Raw genomic sequence first — 13,671 nt, 5'->3', positions numbered from 1 at the left:
TCCTTCTCTTTAGTATTTCTGTTCATGCCTGTTCTTTCTGAAGGACTGAGCATTTGCAAAGGCAGAGAGCTAAAGGTTTCAGGAAAGAGAAAAGAGACAAGGAGAAAGTGGAAGAGAGAGAGAGAAGAAAGCAGAAACAAGAGGCAGACTTTCCTAATTCTGAGTCATTCAAACCTGACATTTCATTCTGCATCCAGATTCCTCTCTCTCTCTCTCTCTCTCTCTCTCTCTCTCTTTCTCTCTCTCCCCTCGATCTACCAGACTCCCATCCCAGCTGCCATCTCATTGCAATTGTTCAATCAATCAATCAATCAATGGTATTTATTGTGCACTTACTTTGTGCAGAGCGCTACACTAACCTCTTGTACAGTGCTCTGCACACAGTAATAAATACGATTGATGATGAGTAAGCGCTCAATAAATATGACTGAATGAATTGGGAGTGTACGTTGTAGATGGTGCGATCGCTGGCCTTAAGGAGCTATCTACTAACTCTATTGTACTTTCCCAAGTGCTTAGTACAGGTTTTTGTTCAGTCTATTGTGCACAAAAAAACTGTACTATGCACTTGAGAAAGTACAATAGAGTTAGTAGATATGGCCCTTGCCTTCAAGGAGCTTACAGTCTCCTGTGTGCAGAGCACTGTACTAAGTGCTGGGGGAAGTACAGTAGAATTAGTCCCTTCTAGACTGTGAGCCCATTGTTGGGTAGGGACTGTCTCTATATGTTGCCAACTTGTACTTCCCAAGCGCTTAGTACAGTGCTTTCCCACTGTACTAAGCACTGGGATGGACACAAGCAAATGGAGTCCCTGTCCCATATGGGGTTCACAGATTCGTTCCCCATTTTACAGATGAAAGGACTTGCCCAAGGTAACAAAGCAGACAAGTGGTGGAGCCAGGATTAGAGACTTCCTGAAAGAGGTGGTGTTTTGGACCCTCCTGCCCAGACTTGTACATATTTATTCTATTTTATTTTGTTAATATGTTTTGTTTTGTTGTCTGTCTCCCCCTTCTAGACTGTGAACCCACTGTTGGGTAGGGACCGTCTCTATATGTTGCCAACTTGGACTTCCCAAGCGCTTAGTATAGTGCTCTGCACACAGTAAGCGCTCAATAAATACAATTGAATGAATGAATGAATAAGCACTCAATAAATACGATTGAACGAATGAATGAAGTTAGTAGATAGGATCTCGGCCTTCAAGAGAAGCATAGTGGCCTTATCGATAGATCTTAGGTGTGGGTGTCAGGAATCACTGGCTTCTAATTTGAGCTCTACCACTTGTCTGCCGTGTGACCTTGATCAACTCTTGTAACTTCTCTTTGCCTCACTTACCTCATCTATAAAATGGGGATTAAGACTGTGAGGTCAATGTGGGACATGGATTGTGTCCAACCTGGTTAGCTTTCATCTACCCCAGGGCTTAGTAGAGTGCCTGGCAAATAGTAAGTGCTTAATAAATACCATTTTAAAAAGGGGGGTTAGAGTTTTCTGTGTGCAAAGGACTGTACTAAGTGCTTGGAAGAATATAATAGAGTTAATAGACTATTCTCTGACCTCAGGAAATCAGGATGGGCTAGTAGAAAGAGCACAGATCTGGGAGTCCACTGTTTAGACTGTGAGCCCACTGTTGGGTAGGGACTGTCTCTATATGTTGCCAACTTGTACTTCCCAAGCGCTTAGTACAGTGCTCTGCACACAGTAAGTGCTCAATAAATACGATTGTTGATGATGATGAGTCAGAAGATCTCGTGGCTCAGTGGAAAGAGCACGGGCTTTGGAGTCAGAGGTCATGGGTTCAAATCCCGGCTCTGCCAATCGCCAGCTGTGTGACTTTGAGCAAGTCACTTAACTTCTCTGTGCCTCAGTTACCTCATCGGTAAAATGGGGATTAAGACTGTGAGCCCTCCGTGGGATAACCTTATCACCTTGTAACCTCCCCAGTGCTTAGAACAGTGCTTTGCACATAGTAAGCGCTTAATAAATGTTATCATTATTATTATTATTATTACTATTCTATGTGACCTTGGGCAAGTTACTTAGCTTCTCTGTCCCTCAGTTTCCTCAAGAATAAAATGGGAATTCAATGCCTGTTCTCCTTCCTACTTAGACTGTGAGCCCCACGTGGGACAGGGACTGTGTCCCACCTGATTAACTTGAAACTAGTCTAGTGCTTAGAATAATGCTTGGACACAAGAAGCACAGGAAGTGCTTAAGAAATACCATAAAAAAGGAGTTTACCATATACTATATGCAGAGTGCTGTACTAAGCATTTGCAAGAGTACAGTACAGTTGGTAGTCATGAATCCTATTCTCAAGGAGATTACAGTCTATTATATGTTTAGAACAGTGCTCCTCACATGAAACACAGTAAGTGCTTAACAAATACCATAAAAAAGGAGTTTACCATCTTTCATGTGCAGAGCACCATCCTAAGCATTTAGGAGAGTACAATACAGTGGGTAGATATGAACCCTGCCCTCAAGGAGCTTACAGTTTACTATGTGCAGAGTATAATAATAATAATAATAATATTAATGGTATTTGTTAAGCACTTACTATATGCCAAACACTGCTCTAAGTACTGGAGTAGAAACAAGGTAATCAGGTTGTCCCACGTGGGGCTCACAGTCTTAATCCCCATTTACAGATGAGGGAACTGAGACACAGAGAAGTGAAGTGACTTGCCCAAGGTCACACAGCAGGCAAGTGGCAGAACTGGGATTAGAACCCATGCCCTCTGCCTCCCAAGCCCGGGCTCTTTCCACTGAGCACGCTGCTTTGGAGTACGCCATCTGCTCTCTTTCTCACACACCCACTCACCACAAATCTGTACCGTTCCCCAGAGACCTCTGATCTTTTGACCCGCTCCAATATTCTAAATATTCTCCTCCCTATTGGCTTCAAAGATCTCCATCCCCTTGCCCCCTCCTACCTCACCTCCCCTTTCTCCTTCTCCATCCCAGCCCACACACTCCGCTCCTCTGCCACCACTAACCTCCTCACTGGGCCTCATTCTCACCTGTCCCGCCATCGACCCCTGGCCCACGTCCTACCTCTGGCCTGAAATGCCCTCCCTCCTCACATCTGCCAAACTAGCACATTTCCCTCCTTCAAAGCCCTACTGAAGGTTTACCTCCCCCAGGAAGCCTTCCCAGGCTGAGCCCCCCTTTTCCTCTGCTCCTCCTCCCCTCCACATCACCCCGACTCCTTCCCTCTACTCTACCCCCCTCCGTGCCCCACAGCACTTGTGCATATACGTACAGATTTATTATTCTAGTTATTGTATTAATGATGTGCATGTATCTATAATTCTATTTATTTAGATTGATGCTACTGACGCCTGTCTACTTGTTTTGTTGGGTTGTCTGTCTCCCTCCTTCTAGACTGTGAGCCGTTGTTGGGTAGGGATTGTCTCTATTTATTGCCAAAATGTACTTTCCAAGTGCTTAATCCAGTGCTCTGCACACGTAAGCGCTCAATAAATGCGACTGAATGAATGAATGAACAAAGTCATCATGCCCCATTTGGTCTCCATACACAAACTACCTTCCCTTGAAGCACAAATCGACACCCCCAACATGGCCCTCTCCACTGAACCCAACTCCCTCACTCCCCATCCCTCCCCTTCATCTCTTACCACTAAACCGCAATCCTGCATCACCCCCAGAGACTGCTTCCACCTCTCCTGTCCTTGAGCCAAGGATCCCTTCTGGTGGAAATCCAGACACCAAGCTGACTTCACTCATCCGAACTTCCTCCTCACCTGCTTTAATTCCGCCCACTCTTCCACCCAACAACAATTCTCCTCCCTCTTTACTCCTCCTCCCAACCCCATTGCTCCACCCAGGTGTTCTAGACATTTAACTGCCTCCTCAAACCTCCTATCCCCCAGCTCCTGCCTATCTCTTTCCCCTAATAATAACAATAATTTTGATATTTGTTAAGCACTTACTATGTGCCAAACACTGTTCTAAATGCCGGGGAGGATACAAGGTGATCAGGTTGTCCCATGTGGGGCTCACAATCTTAATCCCCATTTTACAGATGAGGTAACTGAGGCACAGAGAAGTGAAGTCGCTCAAAGTCACACAGCTGACGAGAAGCAGAGCTGGGATTTGAACCCATGACCTCTGACTCCCAAGCCCATGCTCTTTCCACCTGAGCCACACTGCCTAATGATCTGGCCACTTTATTATAAAACTAAAACCATCAGGCATCATCTCTTTCTAAAATCTTCCATGCTCCTCTTCAGTCCCTCCCTCCCACTGTACCCTCTTCAACTCTCCCAATTTTCCCTGGAATAGTCTTTCAGTCATATTTATTGAGTGGTTACTGTGTGCAGAGCACTGTACTAAATGCTTATATTAATAATAATAGCGTTTGTTAAGCGCTTACTATGTGCCAAGCACTGGGGTAGATACCAGATAATCAGGCTGTCCCACATGTGGCTCACAGCCTTAATCCCCATTTTACAGATGAGGGAACTGAGGCACAGAGAAGTTAAGTGATTTCTCCAAAGTCACACAACTGGTAAGTGGCAGAGCCGTGATTAGAACCCACAACCTCTGACTCCCAAGCCCATGTTCTTTCCACTGAGCCACGTTGATGTCTCACCAGCCCTCAAAATCTACCCCCATGATGTGCACCTCTGACACCATCCCTTTATACCTTATTAAAACATTCGCCCCCTTCCTTCTTCCCTCCCTGACTGCCATCTTCAACCATCAACCTTCTAACGGCTTCTTCCCCCACAGCTTTCAAACATGCTCACGTATCTCCTATCCCAAAAATACTGTCCCTTGACCTCACGGCTCCCTCCGGTTATCTCCCTCCTGTCATTCCTCTCTAAACTCCTTGAGAAAGTTGTCTAGGCCTGCTGCTCCCAATTCCTCTGCTCCAATTCTCTCCTCTACCCCTGCAATCTGGCTTCCACCCACTTCACTCAATGAAAAAAGTCATCAAGGACCTCCATCTTGCCAAATCCAACAAGCTCTACTCCATCCTAATCCTTCTTGACTTCTCAACTGACTTTGACACTTAGGATCACCCCCTTCTCCTGGAAAAATTATCAAACCTTGTCTTCACTGACACTATCCTCTCCTGGTTCTCCCCCTATCTGTCTGGCCACTCTTTCTCAGTCTCTTTTGCGGACTCCTCCTCTGCCTCCCACCCTCTGACAGTGGGGGTCCCCCAAAGCTCAGTTCTGGGTCCCCTTCTATTGTCCATCTATGCCCACTCCCTTAGAGAATGATTCTCAAATCTATATCGCCAGCCCTGATCTCCCTCCTTCTCTGCAGTCTCGTATTTCCTCTCTGCCTTCGGGAAATCTCTACCAACACCACAGATTTACTATGTCCAAAACACAACTCCTCATCTTCCCACCCAAACCCTGTCCTCCCCTTATCTTTTCCATCACTATAGACAATCCACTATCCTCCCTATCTCAAAAGCCTCTCATCTTGGCATTATCCTTGACTCATCTCTCGTTCAGCCCATATATCCAATTTGTCACCAAATCCTGTGGATTCTACCTTCATAACATTGCTAAAATCTACAGTTGCCTCTCCATCCAAACTGCTATTATGCAACTCCAAGCACTTATCAGCATGGTCAAGCAGAAAGAGCATGGGCCTGGGAATCAGAGGTAGTGGGTTCTAATCCCTGTTCTACCCTATGTCTTCTGTGTGACCTTGGGCAAGTCACTTCACTTCTCTGGGCCTCAGTTACCTCATCTGTAAATGGGGATCAAGACTGTGAGTCCCATGAGAGACATGGACTGTGTCCAAGCCGTTTACCGTGTATCTACCCCAGCACTTAGAACAGTGCTTGGCACATAGTAAGTTCTTAACAAATATTACAATCATTATTGTTAGTATTATTATTATCTTATTTCATCTTGATTACTGCATACACCTTCTCTCTGTCCTCCTGTCTCTCCCCACTCCAATCCATACTTCACCCTGTTTCCCGATTCATTTTTCCACGAAACCATTCAGTCCTTGTTTCCTGACTCCTCAAGAACCTCCAGTGGTTACCCAGCCACCTCTGCATTAAACAGAAACTCTTCACCGTCGGCTTTAAAGCCCTCAGTCCCCTTGCCCCCTCCTACCTTACTTCGCTATTCTCCTACTCCAACTCAGCCCATATACTTCATTCCTCTAATGCCAACCTACTCACTGTTCATCATCATCAATCGTATTTATTGAGCACTTACTATGTGCAGAGCACTGTACTAAGTGCTTGGGAAGTACAAGTTGGCAACATATAGGGACAGTCCCTACCCAACAGTGGGCTCACAGTCTAAAAGGGGGAGACAGAGAACAAAACCAAACATGCTAACAAAATAAAATATATAGAATAGATATGTACAAGTAAAATAAATAAATAAATAAATAAATAAATAGAGTAATAAATATGTACAAACATATATACATATATACAGGTGCTGTGGGGAAGGGAAGGAGGTAAGATGGCGGGGATGGAGAGGGGGGCGAGGGGGAGAGGAAGGAAGGGGCTCAGTCTGGGAAGGCCTCCTGGAGGAGGTGAGCTCTCAGCAGGGCCTTGAAGGGAAGAAGAGAGCTAGCTTGGCGGATGGGCAGAGGGAGGGCATTCCAGGCCCGGGGGATGATGTGGGCCGGGGGTCGATGGCGGGACAGGCGAGAACGAGGTACAGTGAGGAGATTAGCGGTGGAGGAGCGGAGGGTGCGGGCTGGGCTGTAGAAGGAGAGAAGGGAGGTGAGGTAGGAGGGGGCGAGGTGATGGACAGCCTTGAAGCCCAGGGTGAGGAGTTTCTGCCTGATGCACAGATTGATTGGTCCATCTCGTCTATCTCACCCTCGAAACCTCTCCCCCCTCCTGTCTCTGGCCGCCTGGGACTCTCTCCCACTCCACATATGCCAAACGATCACTCTCTCCACCTTCAAAGCCTTATTAAGGTCACATCTCCTCCAAGAAGCCTTCCCTGATTAAGTCCCCTTTTCCTCGACTCACTCTCCCTCCACACTTGGAAGCAGTTGGATTTGTATCCTTTGAGTGCTTGATATTCACATCACATCACTTATTACCTCATCTGTAAAATGGGGATTAAAACTGTGAGTGTGATGTAGAACGGGGACTGTGTCCAAACAGATTGGCTTGTATCTACCCAGATCTTAGTACAATACCTGGCACTTAGTAAGTTCTAAACAAATACCATTAAAAAATCTGTAATTTATTTACATATATTCAAGTCTGTCTCCCCTTCTAGACTGCAAGGTCCTTGTGAGCAGGGACCGTATCTATCAATTCTGTCGCATTGTACTCCCCTAAATGCTTTTTACAGTGCTCTGCATACAGTAAAACTCAGTAATTAGCACTCATTGATTTTTTGGGGGGTGGAGCAAGGAGTTCCCTCTCAGGACAGCACCTGGAGAGTTTCCAGTTCTCTAACAGTTTTGATTACAAGAGGGAGAGTCAGGCAGAGGCCTACCCATTCCATTCTGAGCTGGACCAGTGGCTAGCAAGTGGCAGGCAGTCTACTACAAGTCAAAACTCAACCATGCTGGGCAGCAGCAGCACGGGAGAGAGTCGAGGGTGGAGACTCAAGTTCACTGCATGGAAGGAGGCAATGATAAACTACTTCTGGATTTTTACCAAGAAAACTCTACGAATATGCTACCAGAATGATGGCAAATGGTGAGCAGGGCATTCTAGGAGAGATGTGTCCATGGAGTCGTTATGGGTAGGAAACGACTCGATGGCAAAAGAGAAGACAAGCAACAGGGAGCGAAAAGGACCAGATTAGAAACTGTCCCTTTGGTGGACATCGGGGAAGAAAGATCTTGCATCTTTTTCTTTTCCAAGGATGTGTGCCCCTGAGCAAAGATGGTGGAGACCTCAGTAAAATGAATTCATTATCTGGGTCAAACATGGACACCTAGTAGCACAACTAATTACATTCTGTGAGAGGAATCATCTTTGGGTTCAGATGAACTCTCCATATCTTATCGCCACCTCTCATTCTAATAAAACACACTTAGATGCCAACCCATTAAGTGCTCAATTAATTTTGAAAAATAAATGCCATATGTTCTTTATTTTCTACAACAATGAGTCACAGAATTTGATTACGCTTCCCCTCTCTTTTTTGGAATGGGTCTAAAGATGGCTGCTTCCCAAACTGGGGTGCCGATTGGAATGTAAGAAATGTGATGCAGTAATGATGAAAATGCTCATAGACTGAGGATTTGAAGATTTAGAGAATAAATGCTAAAACAGTATAGGCCTTGGTGTCAGAGGACTTGTGTTCTGTACCCAGCTCTGCTACTTGCCTGTTTGTTGACCTTCGGAAAGCCACTTCACTTCTCTGTGCTTCAGTTTCCTCATCTGCAATCAATCAGTCAGTGGTATTTATTGGGCACTTACTCTGCGCAGAACAGAATTAACGGACACATTTCCCCACCCATAACGAGTTTACAGTCTAGAAGAATTAAGAAGTAAGAGAAGCAGCGTGGCTCAGTGGAAAGAGCATGGGCTTTGGAGTCAGAGGTCATGGGTTCAAATTCTATCTCCGCCACTTGTCAGCTGGGTGACTTTGGGCAAGTCACTTCACTTCTCTGGGCCTCAGTTACCTCATCTGGAAAATGGAGATTAAGACTGTAAACCCCCAGGTGGGACAACCTGATCACCTTGTAACCTCCTCAGTGCTTAGAATGGTGCTTTGCACATAGTAAGTGTTTAATAAATGCCATTAAAAAATTGATTAATATCAATTTAACTTAGTACTCCTTTGTCCAGTTCAAATTAGAGAGATGTTCCTGGACACATAACGAGGGAAAGACTTGGGCTTGAGAATTGTGAGCCCTCACTGACCTTTTTCAGTCTCTCTCTCTCTCTCATTCACACACACATAGACACACACACACACACAAATTTCAATATCAGTGCTATTTCTTTCTAGTACCAAAGGCAGGTGCGTATATAGTAAATTAGGAGAAGCAGTTTCACAATGCATGTTTGTTGTTATTTTTAATAGTATTTGTAACACGCTTACTATGTGCCAGGCACCATACTAAGAGCTGGGGTAATTATAAGTTAATCAGGTTGGACATAGTCCATGTCCCACATAAGGTTCACAGCCTTAGCCCCCATTTTATAAATGAGGTAACTGGGGCACAGAAAAGCAAAGTGACTTGGCCAAGGTCACACTGCAAACACATGGCAGAGCTGGGATTAGAATCCAGTTCCTTTCCAGGCCCGTGTTCTATCCACTAAGCTTAGCGCATAGTAAGAGCTTAACAAATACCATAATTAGTAGTAGTAGTAGTAGTAGTGAGAAACAGCATGGCGTGGTGGATAGTGTGAGCCCATTGTTGGATAGGAACCATCTCTACATGTTGCTGACTTGTACTTCCCAAGTGCTTAGTACAGTGCTCTGCACACAGTAAGCACTCAATAAATACAATTGAATGAATGAATGAATGAATAGAGTCCGGGCCTGAGAGTCAGGAGGTCATGGGTTCTAATCCTGGCTCCACCACATGTCTGCTGTGTACTCTTGGGCAAGTCACTGCACTTCTCTGTGCCTCAGTTACCTCATCTGTAAAATGGGATTGAGACTGTGAGCCCCACATGGGATGAGGACTGTGCCCGACCCGATTTGCCTATATCCACCGAAGTGCTTGGTACAGTGCTTGGCACAAAGTAAGCATCTAAGAAATACCACACTTATTAGTAACAGGTTTGATTAAGCACTTAACTATACTAAGTAATGTGAACAAATACCCAGATGGGAATTAGACCTTGCCCCTCTCCCTCTGGAAAGGGGTTGAGAGGGGCCTTACCTCCTTCCCCGCCGCCTTACCTCCTTCCCTTCCCCACAGCACCTGTATATATGTATATATGTTTGTAAATATTTATTACTCTATTTATTTATCTTCCTTGTACATATCTATTCTACTTATTTAATTTTGTTAATATGGTTTTGTTCTCTGTCTCCCCCTTCTAGACTGTGAGCCCACTGTTGGGTAGGGACCGTCTCTATATGCTGCCAACTTGTACTTCCCAAGTGCTTAGTACAGTGCTCTGCACACAGTAAGCGCTCAGTAAATACGATTGATGATGACCTTGGACAAGTCACTTCACTTCTCTGTGCCTCAATTCCCTCATCTGTGAAATGGGAATTAAGGCTGTGAGCTGCAGGTGGGACACAGACTGTGTCCAACCTGAGTTACTTGTATCTACCCCAGAGCTCAGTACAGCGGCTGGCCCATAGTAAGCACTCAACAAATACCTTTAACAGAGAAACAAACAAGGAGAATTAGAACAGAGACCTCTAAGGGAACAAAAGCATTCATAGAGGTCATCAAATTCTGCTCCATTCATCTCTCTGCTGCACCAAGCAAAACAGCTGCAGACCTCTGGTTTAGCTATCACTTAAAAATTAAAATGAAACGTCCTGCAGATCATAGAATGGCAAAAATAAACTTTAACTTTTCAAATAAAGGAAACTTCCCGACCCCCCAAATCAGTTCAAAAAATTTCATTCAGTTGTATTTGTTGAGTGCTTATTGGGTACAGAGCACGGAACTAAGTGTTTGGGAGAGTACAACCCACTGTTGGGTAGGGACCGTCTCTATATGTTGCCAACTTGTACTTCCCAAGCGTTTAGTACAGTGCTCTGCACACAGTAAGCGCTCAATAAATACAATTGAATGAATGAACAGTAAACAGATGCATTCCCTGAACGCAAAACAAAATTGCATATGAGCTAATGAAATCAGGAAAATGGGAAGCCCCCTCAGATCTTAAGCCTGTGGGCAGGAAATATGTCCATTTATTGTTCTATTGTACTCTCCCCAGTGCTTAGTACAGTCCTCTGCACATGGCAAGTGCTCAATAAATATGACTGACGGACTGACTGATTCTCCACATCCTGGTTTCCTCCGGAAAAACACGGGGAGGGAGAGCAAAATCGTTTAATAGAAAAAAACTAAGCACTGCAAGACCCTAATCTCCTCTAATCTAAACTTAGCTCAGCCACTGGCCAACCATTGGAATGAGTCACTACCCTCCCTTGGACTTAAATCATCCCTCTTATAAAACTTGTTAAAGAAAGACGTCACTGTAAATTAGATGCTGGAGCTAAGTTTGGCTGTACCCAGGACCTAAATATTTTAGCTTTCATGAGTCCTCCCATTTTGATCTAATATATCTATGGGTTTCTACAGGTATATTTATATGCATTTATAAGGAGAAGCAGGGTGGCCCAGGGAGAAGCAGTGTAGCCTAGTGGAAGCCCGTGCCTGAGAGTCACGGGGACCTGGGTTCTAATTCCAGCTCCGCCACCTGTCCTCTGTGTGACCTTGGGGAAGTCACTTCACTTCTCTGGGCCTCAGTGCCCTCATCTGGAAAAAAGAGATGAAGATGTGAGCTCCATTTGAGATATGGGCTGTGTACAACCCGATTTACAACCGATTTACCCGAGTTTATTTGGAGAAGCAGCGTGGCTCAGTGGAAAGAGACCGAGCTTTGGAGTCAGAGGTCATGGGTTCAAATCCCGGCTCTGCCAATTGTCAGCTGTGTGACTTTGGGTGAGTCACTTAACTTCTCTGTGACTCAGTTACCTCATCTGGAAAATGGGGATGAAGACTGTGAGCCCCACGAGGGACAACCTGATCACTTTGTAACCTCCCCAGCGCTTAGAACAGTGCTTTGCATGTAGTAAGCGCTTAATAAATGCCATTATTATTATTATTATTTACTTATATCCTCCCCAGTGCTTAGTACAGTGCCTGGCACATACTAAGCGCTTAACAAATACCATAATTATTATTATTATGCATGTGCAGCTCTATGTGGAGGTTTTCAAAGACACAGGTAAAGCGAGAACTAGATAGGCATAGTGTCTATGGGATGTACCGAGCACTTAGTACGGTGCTCAGCACACAGTAAGTGCTCAATAAATATGATTGAATGAATGTACCATGTACAGCCAAGATGTCACAAGAATCATTCATTCATTCATTCATTCGATTGCATTTATTGAGCCCTTACTGTATGCAGAGCACTGTACTAAGCGCTTGGAAACTACAATTTGGCAACAAATAGAGATAATCCCTACCCACCAGGCTCACAGTCTAGAATCATGATAATAATAATGATGATGGTGTTTGTTAAGTGCTTACTATGTGCAAAGCACTGTTCTAAGCTCTGGGGTAGATACAAGGTAATCAGGTTGTCCCACGTGGAGCTCACAGTCTTAATCCCCATTTTACAGATGAGGTAACTGAGGCACAGAGAAGTTAAATGAGTTGCCCAGAGTCACCCAGCTGACAAGTGGCACAGTCGGGATTCAAACCCGTGACCTCTGACTCCAAAGCTCAGACTCTTCCCAGTAGTAGTGTGGCCTAGTGGAAATATCCAAGATGGAAGTCAAAAATCCCACACCATTTGTGTCCATAACTGTCATGTATTTATTTATATCAATGTCTGCCTCCCCCTCTAGCCTGTAAGCTCCTTTTGCACAGGGAATGCGTCTACCAACTCTGTTATACTGTCCTCTCCCAAGCACTTAGTACTAAAGGAGGAGGATTAAATCTCCATTTTACAGTTGAGGAACTTGAGGCAAAGAGAAGTGAAGTGACTTGCCCGAGGTCACACAGCAGACATGCAGCGGAGCCAGGATTAGAACCCAGGTCCTCTGACTCCAGGCCTGTGTTCTATCCATTCAGCAACAGTCTTCCCAGCTTGCACTCTTCACAAACACTCTAACAAACACAGATTCCCTGCCCACAGCGAGCATATAACTAAACGCCCCCCAGCATTTATGTACCCATCTTATATATGCTATTTCTTCCTGTCTGTAATTTTTATTTTAGTGCCTGTCTCCCCTGTTAGACTATAAGCTCTTTGAGGGAAGGGTTTATGCCTATTAATTCTATTGTACTCATTGACTCAATTGTACTCAATGACTGTGTATATATCTATAATTCCATTTATCTGGTTTGATGGTATTGATATTTGTCTACTTGTTTTGTTGCCTGTCTCCCCCTTCTAGTCTGTGAGTCTGTTGTTGGGTAGGGACTGTCTCTGTTGCTGAACTGTACTTTCCAAGTGCTTAGTGCAGTGTTGTGCACACAGTAAGCGCTAAATAAATACGTTTGAATGAATGAATGAATATTGTACTCTCCTAAGTGCTTTGCTCAGTGCTCTGCAGCCAGGAGATGGTCCTAGTGGTTAAACCCCGGGGAGTCAGAAGGACCTGAGTTCTAATTCCAGCTCTGACGCTTATCTGTTGTGTGACTTTGGGCAAGTTATTTCTTGTCTCGTATTATGCCATCGAGTCATTTCCAACCCATAGCAACATCATAGACACATCTCTTCCAGAATGCCCTGCTCTCCCTCTGCAATTATTCTGGTAGTGGATCAGAGTTTTTTCTTGGTAAAAATCCCGAAGTGGTTTACATCGCCTATTTTCGCGCGGTAAACTAGAGTCTCCACCCTCGACTCTCTCCCATGCCACTGCTGCCCAGCACAGGTGAGTTTTGACTTGTAGCAGATTGTCTTCCACTCGCTGGGCAATGCCCAAGCTAGGAATGGAATGGGTAGGCCTCTACCTGACTCTCCCTCCAGTAGCCAAGACTAGTAGAGGACTGGAAACTCTCCAGGTGCGACCCTGAGAGGCA

At 44.9% G+C, this 13,671-nt stretch overlaps 1 non-coding gene across 1 annotated transcript; it reads right to left on the bottom strand.

Annotated features, from left to right (window-relative positions):
• Positions 1–13,533: 13,533 nt before the first annotated feature.
• On the bottom strand, positions 13,534–13,671 carry LOC119929345. The gene has a single exon (XR_005451473.1). It is a non-coding gene; the product is annotated as a small nucleolar RNA SNORA7 (small nucleolar RNA).

Source organism: Tachyglossus aculeatus, chromosome 5, assembly GCF_015852505.1.
Source record: "Tachyglossus aculeatus isolate mTacAcu1 chromosome 5, mTacAcu1.pri, whole genome shotgun sequence".
NCBI lineage: Eukaryota > Metazoa > Chordata > Mammalia > Monotremata > Tachyglossidae > Tachyglossus > Tachyglossus aculeatus.
This window is presented reverse-complemented; position numbering and strand designations above follow the sequence as displayed.